The sequence below is a fragment of the Carlito syrichta genome, unplaced genomic scaffold (genome assembly GCF_000164805.1).
Source record: "Carlito syrichta isolate Samal-C Ts95f unplaced genomic scaffold, Tarsius_syrichta-2.0.1 Scaffold301619, whole genome shotgun sequence".
Lineage (NCBI taxonomy): Eukaryota > Metazoa > Chordata > Mammalia > Primates > Tarsiidae > Carlito > Carlito syrichta.
The window spans coordinates 504,397-529,934 of record NW_007245715.1 but is presented as its reverse complement, the minus strand read 5'-3'; the positions used below and the strand labels follow the sequence as shown (position 1 = coordinate 529,934).

Below are 25,538 nucleotides of genomic sequence, written 5' to 3'. Positions count from 1 at the left end.
CTCCCTCTCTCCCACTCCCTCTCTCTCTCTCCTTTCTTCCTTCCCTCCTTCTGTGCTAAGGATTATTTCCTTCTTATAAAATCCGACTTCTTAGGGATTTTCACAGTGTTTAAGTCATTGATAGGATATAACAGATCAGGCCTCTGAGTCATGCAAGGGAAAGGTTTAATGGAAACTCCTGGATCAAGTGAACCCCTGGAGTGAATGTGTAGCAATTTCTCTGCCTGGCTTCCCATGTGTCCCATGTGAGGGAACTGTGTCAGGTCCTGCAGTCCTAGAGAAGGAGCATTGTAGACAATCAGTTGGCAGAAGCTGAGAGGGGCTTCATTAACCTTTCCTTCAGCTGGGTCACCTTTCTGAAAAGCCCCTGTATTTGATAACTTGTTCTTCCTCTCTCTTATTGTAGAAGTCTGCCAGATTTATGCCTTAAGGTAAAATTAAATGAATTTTATGGAGGAGAAAAGAACCCTTCATTTTGGAGGCTCATTTTGATATGTTTTCTCCAAACTTACTTCCCTTCTCTTCATTGCAAGCAATGTCAGAATTTGTTCTATTTTGGACAATGAATGTGGTATAGATACCCTTTAATTAAAAATGAAAACAGAAGCACCTTCTCCGTCCAGCTAAAACAGCAGTTGGTTTAGGCTCAGGTCAAATACTGGCATCTCTGCCATGCGTGACATTGGCTTGAGAGGCACAGTCGCAAGGAAGCGGCATGTGTCCTTGACTCACCCTTGGTGCCTGAACTCTGGGGTCCAACAGCCTCACAGTGGGATGGTTTTTAAATGGCCCCTCAGTGGGAGAGGAAGGCAAAAAAAGAGAAAGTTGCAAAGAGCAGCATTTGAGGTTTGCCAAGTGTTTGTAAGTGGGCCCTTTCCAACGGGGCAGAGGGTGGAGGGCTCAGGATGGACCATACATGCGGACGTCAGTGTGAAAATGTCACGAAACACAGCCCTATGCCCAATGCTCTTTCTGGTACTGGGGGTCACCACCTTTAGGCCCCAGAAAGGCCATGATATCCTAGCCTGATATTCCATTGGAGGAGTTTGGGACAAAGGTGCTGGGGAAAATGGGACCCTGCCACAGTTACACACAGTCAGGGAGCAGACCCTAGGAAGGTCAGAAGGGAGCCTGGGGCTGTTTTCATGAGGTGAGATACTTCCTGAAGGAGCCCTCCACAGCTTAGCTGTGAAAAATAAAACCAGGAAGGTGGGTCACTTTCCCTTAGGCAGTTCCTGTTGTTTCTATTCCTGACCTCAGGCAGGTAGACTGAGAAGGGATTGTGTAGGGTGTTTGTTGTTTTGGGGGGGTGGTTAATGGTACTTAAGAGTAGAATGTACATTCTGTTCTCTTCACTAATGGAAGAAGGATGGAGAGATTATCTAGTTCAACATTGACATTTTACATCAAGAAACTGAGGCATAGAAAGGAGACAAATTCAGAACATAAAATGGTCATGTGCAAACCTTGAGGCATGCTGTCACTGGCAAGGAAAGAACTGTCAGAAGCCTGTGAGAGAGAGGAGTTAGGGCAAGGACCAGAGGAAAGCAGACCAGTTTGGACAGGTGTGGCAAGGAGAGGCTGGAAGAAGCAAGAAGCCCGAAATCATCATCAGGCTATTAAATAAAATTTATAGAGACTGTTGGTTTGGACTGAGCTCCTGCACTAGGCCCAAGAGACCAAACCACAATGGAGTCTCTCATGCTCAAGTTTAGTGCCACCAAGCCAAAACTAAGTTGGTTTCTCTAACCTTCCAGAAATCAGGAGACAGAGCGAGAGAGAGATTGCCAAATCCCCCAAACTGTCCGTTTTAGCTGGCATAATAAGGATGTCCTCTCAGCTTGAACCTCTACAATTCAAGTAACTATGCAACTACCTGTCTGGCTTTTGTTCTCTGTTTCTTCCTCAGCCTTTTTCTGTCTTTAAAGCCAGCCTCTTCCTCTCAGCTCATGGGAGCACTCATTCTATCTTATAGAATGAACTGTTGCCCAATTCTAGAATGGAAAATAAAAGCTAATTAAGATCTTTAAACTAAAGTTGTTGTAATTTGTCTTTTGACAAGGCCATATGGGGGCTTCAGAAAAGTTGATATCTCAAGTAAAATAAAGACTGGAGATTGTGGCTCAGCCCAGATTGTTTCCCCAGCCAATTGCACAGGTTGTAACTTGGCATTCTGGACACCAGCTATGTCTCCTCCATTTCTCAGAAAACCTTTGACTCTGTGTGTCTTTCTTCCCACTTGAGAGAAGTCTGGGGCAGCTCTTTGGCCTCCTTGCCTAGCCTTGCTGGGGAAAGCCCACCTCTTTCATCAGAGGACAGAACTGTACATTATTAGACAGGCTGGAATTTTTATCCCCCAGCAAGGTGGGAGCAGACTTCACTAGCTAATTTTCCCCTTTCCCCTGCCCCCAGTCGCATTTCCATGGAAATACAGATGGTCAAGTTCCTGAGTCAAGTAATAGCTCCCCTGCTGATAGACTGACCTTCCTATTAGAAAGCTGGAGAAACCCCTGGAAGGGCGAGAGAAGAGACTCTCTCTGCCTTCAAGCAGAGCCTTTTGTTTAAAATCATCTAAGATTCTATGTTTGTGTGTATATATATGTACTTATATTTTATTTATTTTTATAAAATTCCATTGACATGGCCCTTCACTTTCCCTATAATTTGCACTTTTTATTCCTATGTGTGTCCCACACAATGCAGTATTAAAGGCAACCAGGAAAATACTGATTTGTTTTTTTAAAGTGTTTTCTCAGTGTTTTGTCAACCATTTCAAAGCGTCTCCCAGAAAACACTCAGGAGCAGGTGCTACCTTGAGCAACATATTCATCTGTACCCTGGGTTAATAGAACAAAAGGCCCATGTAATTTTCTTTTCTTTGTTAGCACCCCAAATAAAGTATATCTGGACAGTATTCCCAAAGAATTTGATAAATTTGATGTTGGTGTGAGCAGCCATTAGTATCAGGGTTTCCCATCCTCGGACAGTCCAAGGTTGTGACCTGTTAGATTATTATTAGATTGTATTTGAACTGGACCAGAGTTTGTTTTTTTGTTTTTTAATTTATGAGAACAACAAAAACACTAAACTAATTTAAGTTCAAACTTGTAAAGTATTGAAATTTGTTGAGTGTCCTATAAATTGTCACCACTTTTTTCTGATCTGTATAATTGACTGCAAAGTGTTTGTTTTTACAAAAGGAAAAAAAAGATTTTTAATAAAGAGAATTTGAAAGCTTGTGAGTGGTCATGTGTCATGCAGGGATCACTTGACATTTGACTGGGGAAAACTCACAACAACTAAGGTTGGGATTTGGTCCCTCTGAATTGTGGATGTTTTAAAAGGTTGAATGGAGAAGCCAAAAAGGATTCCGCTTAGGGCTCTGGTTAAGTTACCAGAGAGAATTAGAGATTCTCAGGAGTGAACCCTGGGGGATTAGTCTGATTACGTAGGGAGTTGCAGTCCCTTTTGGAGGCTCAAATACAAAAATATCTTGACTTCTTACAAGCCCCTAGCTTTGCTACCCAGTGCTCTGTAGGCTTCTAGTGACTGAACCCAGTTTCCCAGCACCAGGGTCAGGCCATTTCTGGCAGTTCCATCCCCTGTGAAGATGAAGATCTGTTGGTCAGTGCTATAGTGGAAATAGCAGGCCCAAGCAGAGGTCTGGTCCTGCCACTGTTGGCCCTGTAACTTCCTTGGGCAAAAAAGGAAGCAATAGTTGAGATCACCTCCCAGGTGGTTTCAGGGTTAAGATAACTGCTGGTGAAAGCATTTGATGTGCTGCAAGGCACTGAATCTTACTTGTTTTTGCAATCTGTGCTCTGGGCAGCAACCCTCCAAATTTCAGGAATTCTTAAGTTCTTTCTCAACCATTTCTTCTAGCAAAACAATGCCAGCCTCCTGGGGCCCAGTTGGCCAGTCCTTTGAATGACCTGGAACCTTCTCCTGGGCCCTTCCCTCTTGTTGGCAGTGCTCCTGAGTCAAAGGGGAGGGGCTGGGCAGCCTGAACCCAGAGGGCAAAGTGAGGGGGCCACCTGTAATTACTGAGAGCATGTTGCAGATCTGAAGAAAGTTCTTGTTGAGCCTGTTGGGGCTTCCCCCCTCCACCCCCACCTCACGTGGGCATCCTTGGGCCAAGCTCAGGCCTCCAGTTCCCAACCAAGAGAAGTAGGGAAACAGCCTTCTCGGCATCTACTTTCTATGTCCTAGCTGGCCAAAGCAATGAATGGGCCTATGCCAGTCCTGTTGCCTTAAGTTCAGGATCCAGGATGCCTGGGAGTGTCCCCATGCCTCATCCTGGCATGCTGTTCTATGTCGCACAACTCTAGAGAGCACCATCCACACTGTGTTCTATAAGATGGCATCTCTGGAGTTGTGCAATGCAGATACCGCCAGGGACATCCCCTAAGTTACAGCTGTTCCCTCGAGTCTGGGTGTTTCCGTTTCCTCTCTGATGTCCCTTTGGGCCCTAGAGCCTGGTTCTGACCCTGTCCATGGGTTGGAGTTCTGATACTCAGACCCACTTTCTGTAGCCAGACCTCCTCAGACTGCCCCTGCCTGTCAGTCACAGCCTAGACACTGGGGTTGCTCCTCACATTGCCCCACTAGATTAGATCACTTGGATACTGACTTTGGCCCATGTCTGGCTCGAGACCTCTGTGACCCTTTAAACATCAATAGCAACTATTGACTGTTCCCCTAGGCAGTGCTTGAACATCTAGGCTCACCCCTGAAAACTCTCCTTCTCTTTTCTCACTTTGCTGGCCCTAGAGACCCCCAAGTCTTGGCTCTCCTTCTGCAAGTGAGAAAACAGGCCCAGAGAAGGGACTTCTCTAAGGCATCAGAACTTATTAGTACAGGACCAAGACTAGAATCCAGATCTCCTGGGCAGAATTACTGGGGCCACTTGGGGAATTTAGTCTATTTCTTTTTTTTTTTTTTTGAGTTGGAGTCTCACTCTGTCGCCCAGGCTGGAGTGTAGTGGCACACTCCTGGCCCTCGCAGCTTCGACCTGCTGGGCTCTGGCGATTCTTCCGCCTCTGCCTTCCAAGTAGCTGGAACTACAGACGTGCGCTACCACGCCCAGCTAATTTTTGATTTATTGTAGAGATGAGGTCTCGCCAAGTTGCTTGGGCGGGTCTTGAACCCCCAGGGTCAGGCAATTCACTCACTTCGGCCTCCCAAAGCGCAGGATTACAGGCTGAGCCACTGAGCCCGGCTAGGCTATTTCTATTATATCATTTCATGAATTTTCCAGGTCTAGCCCTACCTGGACTCGAACTCAGCAAGGGACTCGAGACAAATCATTGATGTTTATGCTTTGGATGAATCAGATTCACCTGGGATGCTTGCTAGAAATGCAGATTCCTGGCTCCTCCTACAAAGAGTCTGACCCACTAGATCACAAGGAGGATCTAGGCATTTGCATTTAGCAAACCTGTGGTGATTCAATGTAGTTGGGGTTCACTGATCACATTTTGAGAAACATTGTCCTAGATGTCAACCAAGGACTTCTAGAATAGAAGAGGCATTTATTTTACTGGTGGGGAGGGCAGGAGAGAGATGGATAGAGAACATTCAAGGTAGAGGAGACTCTAGCGTGAAAAAGACTTGACAGTGAGGACAGAGAAAAGGAGCCTGGCCATGGCAAAAGGAGCTGGTGGGAGCTGTGGTGGGTGGAGGTGGGGACAGGGAGTGGAGTCATCAGATTGGGTCTGGGAGCACCTGTTAGGATATTTTTAGTTGGATTCACATTGTGTTCAGGCAAAAGTCAGGTTTCCAGCTCTCTATCTTTGTTAGTGGCTGAAAGTGTTGTGATCTTTAAAATGACTTTCAAGATGTGGTGACAGCCTGCGTCTGGGGACAGAGAGCGGTGCAGTCAGCAATCATTTTGAAGAGGAGAGATGAGGAAGGAAAGGGGCCATTGCCCAGGGCCATGTCACTGTCAGTGAGGAGCGCTGGGGTTTACACACACTTTCCTGCCTCAGCGAGTCACTAACTAGTATCAGCCCTGCCCATCACTGAAGCCTCCCTGCATGCCACACTCTATAGGGATATTGTCCTCTGGCATCTTCACAACTGAAGAGGTGGGTGCTGTTATTCTCCCCATTTCATAGATGGGGAAAATGAGGCTTAGCAAAACAAAGTGATTTGCCAAGGGTCAGACAGCCAGTAAAGCAGCAAAGCTGGAATTCAAACCCAGGTCTACATGATGCGCTTAACCACTATTCTGCACTACCTGTCTCAGGGCTGGGGATCTTTTCTTGTTCCTGCATCTCCTTAAAGACTCTAGAAAGTAGATAAAGGCCCTCACTGGCAGCACTTAAGGAAAACAGGCAGGAAGCCTAAAAGGTGCCAAAGAACCAGTTTCTTCCTTTTCCTCACTTGGGAGAATTTGCCAGGTGATCTGCGTCTAGAGGGTAAGAGAGGAGGTAGGGCCCTGGAGCTGCTCAAGTTTTTCTACTTTAGGGAGAAGAAAGGGAAGCGTCCTGTTCTGTGTTCTAAGGAGACTTGGGAGTACAGAGACATGATCAAAAAAGAGGTTTCCCATAGCCCCAGAATGCCAGCCAGACTTTTACACTTTTGACCTCTCCTTTCTCAGTGAAAGTTGCTTGTTTATTTACTTGCCATCTCTTTCCAACAAGAAGTTGAGATGTTGTACATAAGTAATTTCCATGTTTGACCAGATTATGCCAACGGAAAAGTTGTAAATAAGGATTGAAGAAAGTTGGAGCCAGCACGTATGTGATATGTAAGGGCTGACAAAGCATGAGATGTGACTGGAAGCCTCCTGGGAGCCAAGGCAAAAAGAGAACACATGCTCCATTACATGACTCCTTTGTTAGAACGAAGAGAGCATTTCAGTTTATCTGAGGAGATTGTTCTACCTGACTCCATATTCTAGAAGAATTCTCCGAGGGACAGTACATGGCATAGGAAAAGATACTGAGAGGTGATGAAAAAAATTCTTAGGTAGCTGACAGTCCAGCGTTGGAGAAAAGCACGGTGGGTCTTCTCTGGAGGGGACATTAGGATGGTTTCTGGTCTGTGTGAAGTAGTTTTTGATGTCAGGGTGACACTTCCCAGTGTGTGAAGGCCTGACCTTTGCTCACACCACCTGAGAGTACGTATGCTGGCTTAAATTTGTGGTTTGTTTTTCAATTTGTACTCTGATTTTCCAACTTCTCCTGTTAATTGGCTGAACTTCCAGGACTGGTGTCCAGAGGACAAGGTTGAGGCCACTGTCATCTCTACCACCTGACTGTCCGGCCATAACCACCCAACACCAGAGAGCTCTGGGTGAGCCCTCTGCCCTTCTGGATTGTGGGGAGAAATCTCTCCAGCATTTACTCTTTGCTGTTTTCCCCAAAGGACAATCATAGCCCAGAGAGAACCCAGCCTGACTGGGAAGTACTGACTGGGAAGTACTGCCTCTCAAACCTGTCTGATAAGGAGCAGCCTGAGGAGAGATACAAAGGGTGCCTCCTGTTTGCCCACAGGGCTTCTCACCATCACTGTCTGCAAGCCTAGGAGGGAGAGGGCTTTGTGACTCAGAGATAGGTCTCCATGCTGGGAATCAGGACCTGGAATTCCTAGGTCAAATGCACAATGAACTCATTCTGGGGCGCGGGCAAATGTCTACCTTCTGCCACCTCAGTTTTCCTATTTGTACATTTGATATGTACCTTGTGCTTGCCTGAGGTTGTTGAGGCAAAAGGAAGGCAGGAATGGAGACTTGCTGTTAATCGCAAGGTGGCGTGTGGTTGCTTCTCACCACTAGCTCTCCCATGGCCCTAGTACTACATGCCACAGCCCTGTGGAGAGCTGTGGTCCTTGTTACTATCTTCCTGGGAGTCCACTATCAGGAGCAAAGTGCACCAGTGGGGTAGGCTTGCTCAGAGTCAGCCACGCTGGTCTCTTGGATGGTGATCTCACGTGTTCCTCATATACACTAGCTTGGCACTCAGCCACCCATCTTCTCACTCCTACAGCCTCCATTTGTGGTTCAGCTGTACTTGGTGTCTGTCTCATCGGTCCCCTAGAAAGGCCCCTTCTCGGTTCCTTGGTTTTCCCACTGCTTGGAAGGCCCGTCAGCTCTTTCTCTCTACTTGGAAACTGACTTTCTTTAACACTCTACTTGAACATTACCTTCTTTATGAGGCCTTACGTGATCTTCTCTGACCTCCCCACAGATGTCACTGGTCCCCTACTGTGTCCCAGAACACTTTTTACCCCGACCCTTGACACACACACACTTTTATAGCCCTAATCATGTGGTCTGCTGTGGATGTGCCTCTGCGGTGGCCAGTGAGCCCTCTGCTATGCCCCGCACTACAGAGTAGGTGTCCTAAACAATCCCCTTGTTCATCTCTGCGACTGGATGGGGCACCAGAGGCCTGAGCCCTGGGTCTCTGCCCAGTCACCAGACACCATGAGAACAGGCCCAGCTGGCTGGCTGTAGGAATGGGGTGGGTCCTTGGAGTAGTGCCCGGGAGCACACCCCCCATTTTGGCCTTGTCCATCATTTCCCTCCCCAGCTCCCCCTAGCCCAGGGCTGGCAGTTGGCCCTGACAGTTGATAACATAGCCCTGCTTATGTTGCCCAAAGCATGGCCGCCTAACAGCCGCAGAGCTGGGCTTCCTGCCTCTGGAAGGCCCCATCTCTCTGTGCCCCCAGGAGCACGTCCTCCCCAAACCTGTCTGTCCTCACTGCATCTCCACCTAGAGGCCCACCCAGTTCTCCAGACCTTCCCAGGCAGAGCTGGGAACAAAGCAGAGTTTATGGCAGTTCTGTCAACACTGGGCGGATGGCCTCGGCTCACCCTTCACTTTAGAAACCACACCTGCCTGCCTGATGCCCACACCTAATCAATGCCTCCTGAAGACCCAGGGGCTGCAGGGAGGCTTCTGGAACCCTCTTCTCTGAACATCTTATAAGCATTGGGGGGACTCCTTGAGCACAGATTTCTCACAGCTCTGAGAGACACATGGTGTAAATTGACTGACCTGGCCGGATGATTAATAATTAAACCTGACCTGTTCTCAGTCACATACACGCCCTGCAGCCAGGATCACCAGAGAACAAGGGCTGAGAAGAAGGCTTTGAAGTTCAGCCTGAGCCCAGCTCTGAAAGATCCCAGGGAACTAGGCCTCTTAGTCTCAGGGCTTCCTGCCTACCTATCTGAGGTCTACAAATCCACCTCCTAAATAAAAGGTTTCTGACTTTTTCCACAGGCTCTGAGCTTGCAGCAGGCCTTTGGTAATTCCTAGGGTGCAGCCAGCCTTGGAGGCTCTGCTCTGGGGAAGGATTTACAGATTGGATTGGACTTTAGCTGCACCTGTGTTGACACACGATTTCCTTCTGAGCACAGCCTCTCCCCTTTCTTATTTATACTCTCACTGCCCAGAGCCCTGTGAAGGGCAGGGCACACTTATCATACCTAGTACTGGCATCTTGCCTGATCCTAGCACTGGAACAGCATTCAGCTCAGAGAGGTGGGAGCTGATCAGCCCAGCCATAGCCCACCCTCATCAGCAGGGACCTCCCAAGTTCTCTCAGGGATCCTTCTCCAACCATGAGAATCCTGAGACTGGTTGGCTGCTAGACACCTTGGAGGTTGAGGACCCAAGCACAAGGGTGAGATAGGCAGCCAAAGTAGAGCTTCCTCCCTCATTCCCTCTGCAGACTCATCCTCCCAGCTTTTCCTCATTTTTTTCCAATGTCCTGGGGAAGCTTGATCTTCTCCTCAGGGGCCACCTTCTTGTCTCCCCTTCCTCCTTCCATCTCCACATCTCTTCAGGTATGAGGCGTTCTTCTTTCAATGAGGGCTACTCTATAGCATCATGTCCAGCCATTTGTGGCAGTTGTTTGGGGTATGGAAGTAGGAGTGGGGCTCCAGCCCTTCTGCTGCTCTGGCCTTAAGCCAGCCAGGCTAACACAACTCTTCTGCTCTGGGCCACACAAGACCCTCAAGCCCTCTGCAGCTCAAGCTTCCCATTTGAGACAGCCTGACCAGCCCAGGAGAGTCATATGCATCCGGCGCTCCCTGTCCTGCCAGTGAATTGCTGGGTGACCTGATTGGGTTGCCTCCCTCACTCCTATCCCCCTGGGCCTCTTCATCCCTGGAAAAGAGGGCATCACACTAGCCCTACCTTTCTCTCTCCCAGTGTGATGTGAGGGCCTCAGCCTATTGTTTAAGCACCTGTGTTTGTTTATGCCCATGTGCATGTGTGTGAATGTGCATGCATACATGTGAAATTCCTGGAGTGCTGTGGTCATGGTTGGTTGTTTTAAAATCTGAGCTTTCCCAGGATACCCTCTTGTAGGTAACACCCTCATCCATCCAATCTTGCTGCAGAATGATGCACATACCTCAATATCTGCCTCTTACTCTTGCTCTTGGCCCAGCAATTATTACTGCAGGGACTATTTAAAGCCTCTTTCTTGCTAAAGAAAATTGTACACACCAAGCAAACATTTACTTCTCTCTCTCTTTCTCATATTAAGTGGAGCAGGACAATCAGCAGAGCTGAAGAAGAACTTGAGTAGTGGGGCTGACAGATTGACTTCCAAAGAGAAAAGGGAAAAGGGAGAGAGGAAGAAAGAGAACACAAAGAGAATGCACTCTCTTGGGGGAAGGTATCAGGGAGATCAGGGAGGGTTTGTTGTGTTTTGGTGGAGAGGAGAGAATGGGGGAGGGAGGCCTCTGGGTAGCTATGTGATATTAGAGAGAGTTGAGCAACAGAACAGAGATTTAAGGATATGTTGCTATGGATTAAGTTCTTTGATAGATCCACATATTTTTCATCTTTTCTAAGGCAGCATTGATTGTAAATCTCATCTTTATTTTTAGTACAACTAGAAAAAAAATAATATGGTCAATTAAACTCTAACACACAAATCATCTGTTAGCTATATCCTGATTTCAGGAATATTAAAATGTGAAAAAATTATGTGTATTAAAATACACGAATACAATTTTTTTAGTTTAGATTGTTTAATATACAATAGCATGCTGAAACTGTATTGCATGGGCTTCTAAAATATATTCTGAAGACAGTCGTGTCTGTGTCAGTCCCCTCATCCCCATCCCATATTCACCCTGCACCCCTCACAGTACCTACTGCATGTGCCTATGCATAGGACAGATTCATTTACTCAATTACATTTCATGGACCAATCACATATTCTCTGGGCGCTACAGACACATCATCTCTAAAAGCCTTCATAGATTTTTTTCATGTTAATGGCAATATGAAAGATAGATAGAAAAATAGTTGCAGGCACATGCACACATCCCTCTCTCCCACACCACAGTCTAGACATCTGGATGGTCAAGATGATTTGATTTCAGCCCTTCCCCTCTCCCATGTATGTTTGGGTTTATGATGGTGTTGGTACCAATAGTGTACTAATTGCTCTGATTATCCCAGGCCCTAGAGCAGGGGTCCTCAAACTACGGCCCTCAGGCCACATGCAGCCCTCCGAGGACATTAATCCGGCCCGCTGGGTGTTTTTGCTGCCTTAACTTGTTACGACTAGCAGTGACAAATATGGAATCGGACATTGACCATCTCATTAGCCAACAGCAGGCCCATAGTTCCCACTGAAATACTGGTAAGTTTGTTGATTTAACTTTACTTGTTCTTCATTTTAAATATTGTATTTGTTCCCGCTTTGTTTTTTCACTTCAAAATAAGATATGTGCAGTATGCATAGGAATTTGTTCATAGTTTTTTTTTTTAAATTATAGTCCGCCCCTCCAACGGTCTGAGGGACAGTGAACTGGCCCCCTGTTTTAAAAGTTTGAGGACCCCTGCCCTAGAGGAAAGTATTGATGGAGACTTAGCATACAAAGAATGTATTTGTGCATGCAGAAGGCAGTGTGGTTACAGTGGTTTTAAGAAAGAAATGTTGCCGGGCTCGGTGGCTCAGCCTGTAATCCCGCACCTTTGGGAGGCTGAGGTGAGTGAATTGCCTGAGCCCACTGGTTTGAGACCCACCTGGGCAACTTGGCGAGACCGCATCTCTACAATAAAAATCAAAAATTAGCTGGGCGTGGTAGCGCACGCCTGTAGTTCCAGCTACTTGGAAGGCTGAGGCGGAAGGATCGCCGGAACCCAGCAGGGGAACCCAGCAGGTCGAGGCTGCTGTGGCCGGCAGCGGCCACTGCACTCCAGTCTGGGCGACAGAGTGAGACTCCAACTCAAAAAAAAAAAAGAAGGAAAGGTGGTTAATAATTGAGAGCGTGAGGACAGATCAGATTGCTTACAGGGAAGAAATGTATGGCACAGCCCCCCAAGACTACCATCATCTAAGGGATGTGCAGGGGAGTCTGAGAGGCAGCAGCCAGAAAATTAGGAGGAAACCTGGGAAAGTATGACATTGAAAACAGAGAAAGAGTATTTCAAGAGGAAAGAGTTCTGGTTACCAGAGTTAAATGTTCTTGATAGTCATATTAGTCAAGGATATCAATAATTCTGAGGGTAAATAAGTAGAATCCACAGTGTTAAATGGTAAAAGTTAAAAAGTCCTGACAGGGAGAATAGCATTTGGTTTTTGTTTGTTAGAAACAGCATCTGGCTTTGTAGCCCTGGTTGGAATACAGCGCTGCCATCTGGGCTCACTGCGGCCTTGGCCTCTTGGGCTCAAGCCATCCTCCCACCTTAGCCTCTCAAGTAGCAGGGACTACAGGTACACACCACTATGATCAGGTGGGTTTCTAATGTATATTTTGTGTGTGTGGGGGTGGTCCTCCTTTGTTGTGCAGGCTGGTCTCAAACTCCGGCCTCAAGTGATTTCCCTCCACAGCCTCCCAAAGTGCTGGGATTACAGGAATGAGCCACTAGGCCCAGCCTAGAATCACGTTTGAGTGAGTGCCATTTTTAAACTGTAATGTGTGGTGTGACATGACTCCTTTTCACTAACTTATGGATGGGCTGGACAGTCATTCTCCATCCCCAACTTCTGCATCTGACTTCCCTCTGCCTTGCCCCACCAACCACCCTGGAATACCCACTGAGTTCCCATTTCTGGGTCAAGCCTGATCATTAGGAGACATAGAGACCGTCATACACTATCATTGTTGAAGAGAGCCATAGAATGAAATAAACACCCTGCAAACACATCTAGTACCTACCCCTGAAAACACACACACAATTTGTTTGCCTGGTCCTTCCCGCTGGGCTGAACCAAACTGGCTGACCTAGTGCCTCTAGGGGTTAGGCTCCTGCCTAGGACCATCTCCTTAGCTTTAATCCATTCTCTTGCCTGGTGCTGGCCTCCAGCTCCCTCAGGAATGGGCCCAGTCCCTCCCCCAGGTACTTATTACCAACTTCTCTTACCCTACTGAACCATCATCATGTATTCGTTGTTTTTGCCTGTGCGGTATCCCTTTCCTCTTCTTGCTAGAAAGTCTTGGCTTCTTATGAAAACCCACTTCCCATGCTTTGGATGGACTGATCTGTCCTGTCCTCCATAGAGAGGTATTCACATCATCCAGGCCTGATCAGAATGCCTCCTGCACCACATCACAGCGATTGATTCAGGAAGAGGAACATGACCCAAATGAGTCGGTAAAAATCTTCCCTGCAATTTTACCAGAACCATCAACAAGACACATTCTATTTCTGGGGTCACTGCTAGCTATAAGTCAGTGGTTCTCCAAGTTATATCTGCAGATCCCTGCATGAGGTCAAAACTATTTTTATAACCATATTGAGATTTTATTTGTCTTTTTCACTGTGTTGACATCTGCACTGATGGTACAAAAACAATGGTGGGCAAAATTACTGGCACATTTGCTGTTCTGTGGGAGTCAAGAGTCAGGGAGCTGAGCAGTAGCCATATGCTACTGTGTTTCCCGTGCTTTGCCCTGTAATTACTGAGATCATGTCTACTGGTCATACAACTCCAGGGCACCTTGGATATGGCAGTTTATGTAAGTAGTTCTATTAAAGTTGTTCAGTGCACAACGTACATGACTATACCCAGAGGTCCTGAGAGCTGTGCTCCCTAAATTATGTTCTGTGTGACTCTGGTGCCGTAAGATGCAACTCACAAAAAGAATTGCATAGTTAAATAAACTTGGAAAGGTCACATTCTATATACCCCTCTCTTGGAGATTCTCAGTAGAAATCTGTATACTAATGGTTCTAAAATCTCACAATAAAATAACCTGGTTACTTTTTTTTTAACCCCTGTTTTCCATAACTATTTTACCATGCAATCATCTTAACTCAGAATATTTATAATATGCCATGGAACACTGGGCTTTAGCAAATGTTATTGAACAGTAGTGTAAACTCTATGAGAACAAGGACTATGTCTGTCTTCTTTTCTGCAGTGTGCCCAGAGTCTGAGATAGTGCCTAGCACATGATAGACCCTTGAAAAATGTGTTGAATAAATTAATGAGTCAATGAATGATTGATGCTTTCACAAGTATCTGATCTCCTTAGTACTCTCTTTATTTATAAAAAGTGGGGCCCTTGTGGTTCATTATTTATGTCATTTTGCCAGTATTAAGTTCTGTGGTGTGGTCAGCAGTCTTCCCAAAATGATATGTTTTTCAGGATGCAATGAGACTTTAGGCATTTACCTTTGTTCCCTCTGTGCACAGGACTGGGCAAGCACAACTGTTTCCCATTAACCCAGCCTTTCTGAGACCTCCCTTTTTCTCTGTGGTTTGGGCTGAAGTAAGCCCTTCCCAGCAGTTTTCATGTGGCTGACAAAGAGCTAACGTCAACCTGGGAAAAGGAAGGACCTACAGCAGCTCTGACTCCATTCGGCTGAGTAATAACGAAGCCCCCAGGACCTCTTCTCGAGTTGTCAGGCTTAGCCTTATGTTTCCTTCTTCAAGAAAGGGGCACCAAGAAGGGGAGTGAAAGTGTCTTGGAAACTCCAAGGTTTTTGAAAGTGCAGAATTTGGGGACTGAGAGGTGTGTGTGTGTGTGTGTGTGTGTGTGTGTGTGTGTGTGTGTGTGTGTGTGTGTGTGAGAGAGAGAGAGAGAGAGAGAGAGAGAGAGAGAGAGAGAGAGAGAAAGAGAAAGGATATCCTACTCTATTATCCTTAAGTGCAGGATTGATAAATTACAGCCCAAAGCCAAATCCAGTCCACCACCTGTTTTTGTACTGCCCTCAAGTTAAGAATCATTGGGAAAAAATAATATTTTATGGTATATAAAAATTATGTGAAATTTTTTTTAGTTGGAATCTCACTCTGTCATCTAGACTGAAGTGCAGTGGCACACTCACGGTCACCCCAACGTCAACCTGTTGGACTCCAGCGATCTTTCCACCTCAGCCTTCCGAGTAAACAGAACTATAGGCGTGCGCTACCATGCCCAGCTATTTTTGTTTATTTATTGTAGAGACGAGGTCTTGCCAAGTTGCCCAGGCTGGTCTCAAACCCACAGGCTCAGGCAGTTCACTCTCTTCGGCCTCCCAAAGTACTGGGATTACAGGCTGAGCCACCGAGCCAGGCCTCAACTTTTATTTTCAAAGGTGAAATACATAAAATCTCATTGCACATTAGAATTAATAGATGAACGTTTGCAATACATCTTAATGAAAGAACATACTTTGATCCCCAACTAAGCAAAATATTATTTTTCAAAAAACAATTTTATTCTTCTCATTAGCAAATCTGTATGATCAAAAAACTGTACTCAATTATTATGTTTTGAACTTTATCAATAAAAATTTCACAGAAATACTTTCTCTTTTACTTTTTAAATACCTGTATAATAGCCGTGTTTTTGCCTTTTGCCTATAAAGCCTATGGTATAAACTAGGTGATCATTTATAGAAAAAGTCTGCCAACCCCTGCTCAAGTGGTTATCTATAATGACTCAAGCTGTTATATGTGGCAAGGGAGGAGGGAGTCTAAGTAGGTTCATCCAGTACTCATTTAGTCACCAGGTTCTTTTGAGAGCCTGCTAAGTACTGGGCCCTGAGTGTAAAGTTGGTAGACAAAGCAGACATGTGAACACGGTCACTGCCCTCAGAGAGCTTACCCTTCAGAGGCAGGTCATTGGAAACTGCTCAGCCTGCATGTGCATATTGGTAGGATGAGGAGTCAAAAGGATCCCTGACAACTTTGGAATTTTTTTTTTTTTTGAGTTGGAGTCTTACTCTGTCACCCGGACTGGAGTGCAGTAGCATACTCATGGCCACCCCAGCGTCGACCTGCTGGGTTCTGGCGATCCTTTTGCCTCAACCTTCCAAGTAGCTGTAACTACAGGTGCACACTACCACACGCGACTAATTTTTAATATATTGTAGAGACAAGGTCTCTCCAAGTTGCCCAGGCTCGAACCCGTAGGCTCCTGCAATCCACTCACCTCAGCCTCCCAAAGTGCTGGGATTACAGGCTAAGCCACCAAGCCCAGCCAGCTTTGGAATTTTATTTTATTTTTTATTTTAGTTTAGTTTTTAGAAAGCAGGATTTATTAAGAGGACAGAAAAGCTCCCACAGTGGGAGGAGACCCGAGAGGGTTGCCTCTGGAATTTTCAATGTGTCAGTTTGTTAGTGGGTCACCTCAACCACAGTCACTCAGAAGTGATATGCGTGAGAAGTTCTGGGAGGATGTGTAAAGAAGGCAGGGTCTGGTGAGCACCATAAGAGCAGCAGTGGAAAAAAAGCCAAACCCGAGAATGTCAACCAGAATAGGGTTGCTCTGTCATATTGATTCAGGCAGGAGGGCAGAGAGGTAGCCAAAAGCACACCAGCACATGAAAAACAAAGAGGTGAGTGGCATCTGAGAGCAAGATGCCTGTGCTAATAAGGCCTTTTTCACATTGTCTGTATAAGGGGGCTAAGGAGGTGCCTAAGCCTTTAAGAGTTCAGTGACTCCTGAGCCCAGCAAGCTTGCAGGGATGGCCCCTCAGGAGACTAAGTAGTTCAAAGATTTTGCTTTATTTAGGAATTTCTCTTTTCTTATGGTTGCAACTTTAAAGAGAAGTCCACAGTAGCCTCCTTTGGTCCTGACAGAAAATCTGTGGATAAGGGCACAGACACATCATCTCTTTCACAACCCATAGTTGAAGAAGTGATACAAAGGGGAAGCTGAGATGTCCTAGGCTGCTGAAGTCATGATACCTTTGATTGGGGATAGCATCAGTGGATGGTCTAATCTACCTTCTGTCTCCAGGTTGGCAGGTAGTGAACCTTGTCTAGACTGTGCAACCTTTTCTCAAAGAGAAAAATATCTTGAAGAGACAATCTGGGTGTCTCAGTGGCCACCCCACAGCACCTCCAGGAACAGGGGCAAAGGCTGGCAGCAGAGTGCCTCCCCAGGACATCCCTGCAGCTCACCCCTTACCCCTCTGTTGCCAAAATCTACCCAAGAATTGGCTTCTGTGCTAGTCGTAGACTTAATCCTATCTGCCTGAGTCCTTAGGAGCCCAGTTAGAATCCTGTAAACTACTCTTGCTAACCCTGTTCCTTGGGAGCAGCCTGGTAATGGGAAACAAACCCAGGCTTCTGGGCCATGTGATTCTCACCTGGAGTTCTGGTTCTGCCACTCAGTCACAGCTTGATTTATTGACCTTGGCTAGTGACAACTTCAACAAGCCTCAGTAAACTCACATGTAAAACAGAGATAATTTCACCTATTAAAAAGATATGTAAAGAGAAAAGGAAAAGTCCTCCTTTTCACCAAATACCCTTCCCAGACATGCAGCATTAATACTTTGGTTCAAATGCTTTCAGACTTTTTCGTAGGTTTATGTGCACATACACATGCATATTTTTACAAACCAAATATTACTATACATATTGGTCTGACACTTGATTTATTTCTTTTCAACAATATTATACATATCATATATATATATATATGCATGTATGTATATATATAATTTCAGTCAACACATAAAACATCATTCTATTTAGTGACTGTATATTATCCCTTAATATGGATATATGGTAATTAACACAACCTACTGATGAATATTTATCTTGACTCAAATGATTTTCTATTACAAATCTTGCTGCAATAGTCATGTGTGCTTATGAATCTGTGTTATTATTTCTATAAAAGTGTCCTGAAGGTGGGAATCCTGGGTCAAAAAATACACACATTAAAAATTGTAGTAGGTTTTACAAAATCACCTTCCTCCTAAAGTTGTGCCAGTCTACACTTGTGTTAGCAGTGTATGAAAGTACTCATTTCCACATGTTCTTGTAAGCACTGGGTTTTATCAATTTAAAAATTTTTGCATTTCCCTGACAACAGTGAAGTTGAACATCTATTTATGTTTGCTGGCCATCTGTCTTCTGTGAATTCTTTGTTTATATTCCTTGCCTATTTTGCTATTTGGATGTTTGTTTTGTTCTTACTTGTAGGTACTTTTTGTACATTAAGCATGGACATCTGTTGGCAGAGAGAAAAGATACTGTGTTTTGGAATGCTCAGGGTTGGGACTCAGGGTCTAAAGTAGGGCTGGGTGTCAGATGTCTGTGTTTGACATTAGATATATTAATCGTTTGTTAAATGTTGCAAAGATTTTACCCAAGTTCACCATCTTTTAAAATTTTATCTGTGCTGTCTTTCATCATATGAGTTTAAAATGTTTCAGTATTTCAGTCTGTAATTATTTTCTTCATGGAGCTGGGTTTCCTGTCTTGCCTAAACAAGCTTCTCAACCTGATGTTACATAATTAGTCTCCTCTGTTTTTGCATAATATTTTTAGGGTTTCATTTATTTTATTTACATTTATGTCTTTAATATTTCAGGAATTTATATTTGGAATAGATAAAAAAGTATTTTCTTAGCATAAAGGATATATTTTTGAGATTTTCCTCTCTCATCACTTTAAATACATCAGGGAACTCATAATTTTTTTGAGTAAAGAAGGCCAGTGTCAAGTGTGATCCTATCAGTGTACTCATTTTTATGAACAATTCTATAACTTGTTAATAGCGATTTTTTTTTTCCAGTTAGTGCAGTGGCACAATCATGGTTCACCACAGCCTCATCCTTTCACCTCAGCCTCCTGAGTAGCTGGGACTACAGGTATATGCCACCATGCCAGGCTATTTTTTTTTAGAGATGAGGTCTTGCTGTGTTGCCCAGGCTGGTCTTGAACTCCTGGCCTCAATCTTCCGTCTTAACCTCCCAGAGTGTTGGGATTATAGGTGTGAGTCACCAAGCCTGGCCAATAGTGATTATTAATAAAAAATGTTAATACTGGTTATTTCCATGTGATGGGATTGCAGGTGTCTTTAATTTTTCTCTCTTCTCATCTGTTTTTTTTTTTTTCTACATAAACAACTATTTTTGCACTGAAATATATTTAGATATTTCAGGAGGGGTGCTATTTACCCAATACCTCATACTGGCCTAGGCAGTCTTGAAAAGCAACTATTAGACTGTAAGCTTCTGGAGGGCAGCTTCATGCTTTTTGTATGTCCCTCTTGCTCAAGCACCCGGCACAAGGCCCGATAAGTAGCAGAGAGAGAGGTGTGTAGCTAAATTGGTGGCATTTCTCTACAAGTCCACAGTGTTCATACAGACATAAAGACAACAGCTCCACTCACGGAACAAGGACATTTCTTCTGCACAAAAATTTCATTTTCTGATCCCTACTCTTCCTTCTCCCACAGTGGGTGTCCCACATGTGTTAGGAAAAGTTTATATTTTAAACAAATAAGTACATTATTTGATTGGATCCTTGGGTGAAAACCTGATATGCAGAGAATGGGTATAATTGTGCCCTCCAGAATCCCTCTGGAAGGTGTATGTCTTTTCCAGTATCTGAAGTTTTAGGATATTGTAGTGTTTCTCCTTTAAGCACTAAAACATGTTTATCTGAAACATGTGGAAGGAAATTTTTCTAAAATATTTTGTAAAGCCTTTCCTTACTAAACAAAAGCTACCAAGTGCAGTTATTTGAAATTTCCTTGGAAAACCTTGTATCCATTGTCATTCTAGAGTCCTAGGCATGATAGTCTTTGGAGACACTGACTGCCATGTGTAAACCTGTTTGCCCTGGTACTAAATGACGCCCGTTGATGAGAAAGATCTTGTTTTGGTCCTTTGATTTTTCTTTTCTTTCCTTGCTGTCTTGTTTGCCTTTTATGCTTCTATCAGTAATCAGTATGCCTATCTCTAGCAGCTGAACTTCCTGCCAATCAACTGTTTGTCATCTACGCTAAACACGGAAGCCAGAAAACCAAGTATTTTCTCTATATGTAAACCAAAAAACACAGGCTCCAGAAGGAGTGCTAAGGGGCTTTTATTTGAGTAAAGGAGATAGTCTGACAGGTATTTTGCTCGTTCATGGGTCTTTTGGAATTGTCTTCCTGGTTGTCACACTAATGGGGTTTTACTACACTAGTCCCACTTTATAGATGAAGACATGGATGCCAGTAAGACAAGAGGAAGATCAAGGCTACATGCTGGTGAGTGGTAGAGAAAGCATGAAAACTCTTCGTCTTTCTCATCTCCAGGACGATGTCAGGCTCAGCCTTCATGAGCAAAGTGAAGGCAGCTTGGCTGGGGCAGAGCTCACCAGTGCCTCACCCGGATTTCTCACCAGAAGAATAGGTCACCTGTAGACCCTTGCCTCTCTGAGAGATTTAGCCAACTCCATGATCCACTTGGATCCCTTCTGCTAATGCTGCAGTTTCCTTCATCGTCAGAAATTAGAGCTTGGCAAACAGCTGTGTTTACATCCAGAGTGCGAGTTTATTGCTGCTGGGTCCTGGAAAGGATTGTTCAAGCTTATCTTCTCTAGATAGCAATGTGCTGAGGGTTGCACAATTCTGACTCAGATTGAAATCAGCTACAAAACACCTTGTCCTGAACACACACACACACTTCTCAGGTGACTCAGACCAACTGCAACTCACTGACGCAGCCTCTCCTCAAAAGGTGACTCCTTGCCAGCATGCAGAGATCTGGGTCAAGGCAAGATGGCAAGGAAGCAAAGGTCTCAGGGGACTCTGTCTGTTGAGGCAAGACTGTTTCCTGGAGCTGGATGCCTGCCTCCTGCCCCACATGCCTCATTCTCGTGTCCTTCATGCAGGGACACAGCTGGGTGAGAGGATGCAGAAAGAGAGAGAGTGGGTATCAGGCTGCATAAGACTCAAGGCCAGGAACAAAGGGCAGCTTTTGACAGCTGTGCATTTTATGCAAATCCTGAACCATTTCATTCAGGGAACAAAGCCCTTGTGAAAATGGTGGAAAATGGCCTTTCCCTTTTAGAAATTCTACAGTCTGACTACTCTAGATGGTAGAGAACTAACAAAAGGCCCCAGCCCCCATGGCTCTGATCTGCCCAGTGACTGATCAGCCTTTAATGGCTTCCAACTGTTGGCTCTATAAAGTCCAAACTATCACTGAAGACCCTTTATGGACTGGCCATATCTTTACCTCCCTCTGGCATAGAATGAGTCCCTGTCTGCTCTCAACCTTCCTAGTCTTTTATCTGTATCCCTCCTCGTCCACTTATCACTTTCTACCACATATAATATTTGTTTTTATGAGTCTTATTATTCCTACTGGCCTATGAATTCCTTAAGGGCAGGGCCTGTGCTTGTTCACCTTTGTACGTTAAGGCTTTAATATGGCGTGCATTATGGGGTGCTCTATGAAATTTGTTGAATTAAACCAAGGACTCTCCCACAGGGCTGAGATCACACTGAGAGAGACAACATGTACTGTACCCAAGAGCAGGAAGGACAACTTCACCCCCAGCCTGCACAGACAGTTTTTCAGATAGAAACCTCAAGTCATGCAGTTCAGTTCTTTCATCTCAGAGACAAGGAGATTGAGACTCAAGCACTGAGTTAGAAGATGTTATTAGCTTCATGTGCAGCTGAGGGAACTGAGGTTCTGGCAGCAGAAGCCATTTTCCTAACATCAGAAAGGTAGAAGGTCATAAAGCTGGGATTTAAAGCTGAGTTTACTTGACTCAGAAACCCATTTTCTGTTGTGCTGGAGCCCACAGCCTCAGCCCCTGAACATACAGCTGCCCGGCTGGTTTCCCAGAAAATGACTCTGGCTGCCTAAAGTCTAGGAAGTTTAGACACTGAGGTAGGCAGCACCTGGCTCTGGTCCACTCAGAGATCCATGGCTGGTGAAGCTGTTTATGAACTCTGCCCATCCAAGGCCTGGCAGCCCAGCTATCCAGCTGGGTCCTTTCACATAAGGCCCATCAGGCAGGTCCTCGAGCATCACACAGAGCCTTTGTCCAGAGGGCATGGTGTTTTCCAGTGAGAAGTTTATATTGGCTATGCTGGCAGGAGGCAAGGGAAAAGGAGGCTGCCAGCCTTCTGCCAGCAGGGATCTGCTCCAAAGGGGCAAAGGGGAGTAGAGGAAGCTTGGGCCAAGAGGGACCCAACTGGAAACTTGGGAGAGAAATGGCCTGGACACTATTCAGAACAACAGATTAGAACTCCTGAAGCCTGAAGAGTTCAAATGGAGTTTTGTGTTGAAACAACTCAGGCTCAAGATAGCTAACTCAAGTTCAAATCCCAGCCGTGCCCTTTACTACTTGTGATGCAATCTTTTGACCTTACTGAACCTCAATTTTCTCATTTGTTGTGTGAGGGGGATAATAACTGTGTCTTGCTGGGTGAAATGAGAATCAGAGACAATAGACTGTGTTGGGCTCACAGTAGTCATTCAATAAATGGTGGAGTCCCATGAATTTGTGTAAGTATTCCCTCTGTTCCCAGATTTGTGAACTAATAAAAGGACAGTGCTGCAGAAGACATTTCAGGCAATGGTGTTGAATGACTGTTGACCAAGAAAAGGAAACGAAATCACCAGAAACAGACCCACATTTAGAGGAACTCTGGCCCAGAAACAGTTGGGGGGAAGACGATCTGTTTCTAGTTAGGGAGCAGCCAATGGAAGAACTGTAAAATTCTTCCGTTGTTGCTAGAGTTGTTGTTTCATAAGTGTTCTAAACTTAGCATGTGTATGGGTGTGTGTATGTGCGTGGTGTATGTGTATGTCTGTGTATATGTATGCAATGGTATGTATGTATATGTGATGTATATGTGTTGTATGGTATGGATGTGTGTAATGTGTATGGTGTATGTGTGTATGTGTGTGGTATATGTTGTCTCTACAGTAAGATTGTGGAAACCTTGTCTTTCTCACCTTCAATAGTATTCAATAATGAAGGAAGGAAAGAAACATTTATTTCATAAATTCTTAATCCTTTAGTATATGTATGTTCTATAATTCTCTCAAAGCCTCCCCGACAGGGAAAGTGAGGCTCAGAGAGGCCACAAGTTTAAGCTCAACCTACAGATCAACTCTGGATTTAGATCCACCTGACAACAGTAAGCATTGTTGACTTGACTCCTAAAAGAAGAGCATACCAAATGCAAATAGAGTGAGGGTTTTGTTCTATGGTCTGGTCTTCAGGCTGCTTTTCTTGTGGCGTGTCACCCAAGTACCTGTGAGCTGTTCTGGCTTCTAGACCTGCAACTTCCTGCGTAGCATGTTGCTACTCTGGTTTTATTTTTGTCAGCTCTTCTCTGAACTAAGTCTCACCCCAGAGAAACAAATTCAAGGAGAGAGAGGGCAGAAACAGTTCTGTGACTGTCGAGACTGGTCCCTGGGCTGATGCAGAAGCACCAATCCCTCCTCAGCCAGAGACAGCTGGAGTGTCAGACTGCATGTTCCACTTGTGATCCAGCTTGGCTTATGGTCCCTGGAGAGCTCCAGCTTCCTGCTTTTCCCAGGAGGCCCCTATAGAGCTCCAGTTTCCCTCCTGGCACATTCTCAGTGAAGTCAGGCTTCAACTGCAAGCACTGAAGGCTGCTTATTGCAGTCTATTCTCCTGAGCAACTCCCTGCAGACCTAGCAAATGACAGACAGACATCTGTTGGGTTAAACCAGGAAGTAAAACTCCCATGGACAGACTCAGACAGGCTCTTGTACAGAAAATAAAAATTTTATTAGTTCTTTTATTCTTTCACCAAACATTTACTGACAAATATCTACCTACGATGCACCTGATGCAGGGGTTGGTTTTTTTGCCTTTCAGAAGCCCAAAGTCCAGTGGGGAGTCAATGTGAAAATGAGGACCCAAACCTGGGAGAGCAGCATGAACGCAGACAGGCATATCATGGAAGCAGAGGAGGAAGAAACTCTTCACTGCCCTAGTCTGGGAAAATTTCTCACAGGAGGTGTTACTCGACATGCATCTGAAGGATCAATCAGAATTCAATAAGTAAAAATAATGTCAATAGCAATCAAAGTATTATTAATATTTATTAGGTGATTACAATATGTCAGGCATCCTGCTACATACAGATATTATTTCATTTAATTTAAATAACAACCCCTACCAGGTGTTTGAGATTAGCTTAAGCAACATAGTGAGACCTTCGTCTCAACAAAGAAATAATAAATAACAGCCCGAATACAACAGGTACTGTAATTATCCCCATTTTACAAGTGAAGAAATGGAGGGTTGAAGAAGGTGAAGTAACTTGCTTAAAACTAGGAAACAGAAGAGTCAGTATTCAATTCTGCTAATTCTGGAGCCCAGGCTTTTATGTTTTTAAATATGTTGAAAAATTACAATAATATAAATAGGTATATGCTGAGACATCTTGCTCCCCCCTTGTATCCCCACCTAATCTTGGTATAGCCTATATATGCTATCTCTCCACAGCCCTTATAGATGTATAATATAGTTTATTATATATTCTTCAGTGTTTCTTTATCAAATATAAACAAATCTGAATAAATATTTTTATTTCTGCCTATTTTTTAATCCAAAAGTAGCACATATCAACACTGTATTGTATGCAACAATACAATCTTGGAATGCTTTCCACTGGAGTATATAGTGACCTCCTCATTCTTTTAAACAGTTGCAGATTACTCCATTTGCTGAGCTCAGGCTTTCCAACACAAGGCAAAATTCAGCTGGAGTGATAGAGCTATGCTTTGCTGAACTGTTTAAATTTCACAGGACACCAAGGGGCAAAGGGGTGATGAGATGGATTTATTTTTGAAGATTCCTTATATTAATAGGAAGCTACACACAGCACAGTCTGTCTAAACATGCGACTCCACCCGGAGGCAAGGACACATATATTGCCACAGTGGTGGCTGAAGGAAAGCCTTTCCATGGCACAAGTTCCAACTTATCCTTGGCCCTGTTGCCTGCAGCCCTGGGGCCTTTGCTTTTTAAGACGTCTTCCCTAGGCTCTGCCTGCAAAAATTTTATGGAGCTTCCTGTGCCTAGGATGCAGAAAGCACATGTAGTCTTAATGTGTCACCCCAGGCTACTTCCCTGGGTGATGCATTAAGACTATATGTTTTAATTGTGCAAGAGCTCAAGACGCTTCCCAGGTGGTATTTAAAGTATTCCCAGGCCTCTTCTATACCCTGGGAAAGCTTGCTGTCAGGGCTGTTACTGACTCAAACGCCTTTGAAAGTGAGCTGGAGTCAGCACTCCTTTTCTTAGAGACAGGGATTGTCCCAGAGGGTAACAATGCCTATGAGAATAACTTTGGTCCTTTGAAAAGAGGCATTTGCTCTTTAAGCTCATGTAATCAT

The 25,538-nt window shown here is 44.7% G+C and overlaps 1 protein-coding gene across 1 annotated transcript in view; it reads right to left on the bottom strand.

The window, feature by feature from the left end:
- Positions 1–23,922: 23,922 nt before the first annotated feature.
- BBIP1 (BBSome interacting protein 1) overlaps positions 23,923–25,538 on the bottom strand; it is a 60,684-nt gene continuing 59,068 nt past the window's right edge. The window contains exon 3 of the transcript XR_002481801.1: positions 23,923–24,172. The gene's annotated coding sequence lies outside the window, so the exon portion shown is untranslated. The remainder of the gene's footprint in view (positions 24,173–25,538) is intronic.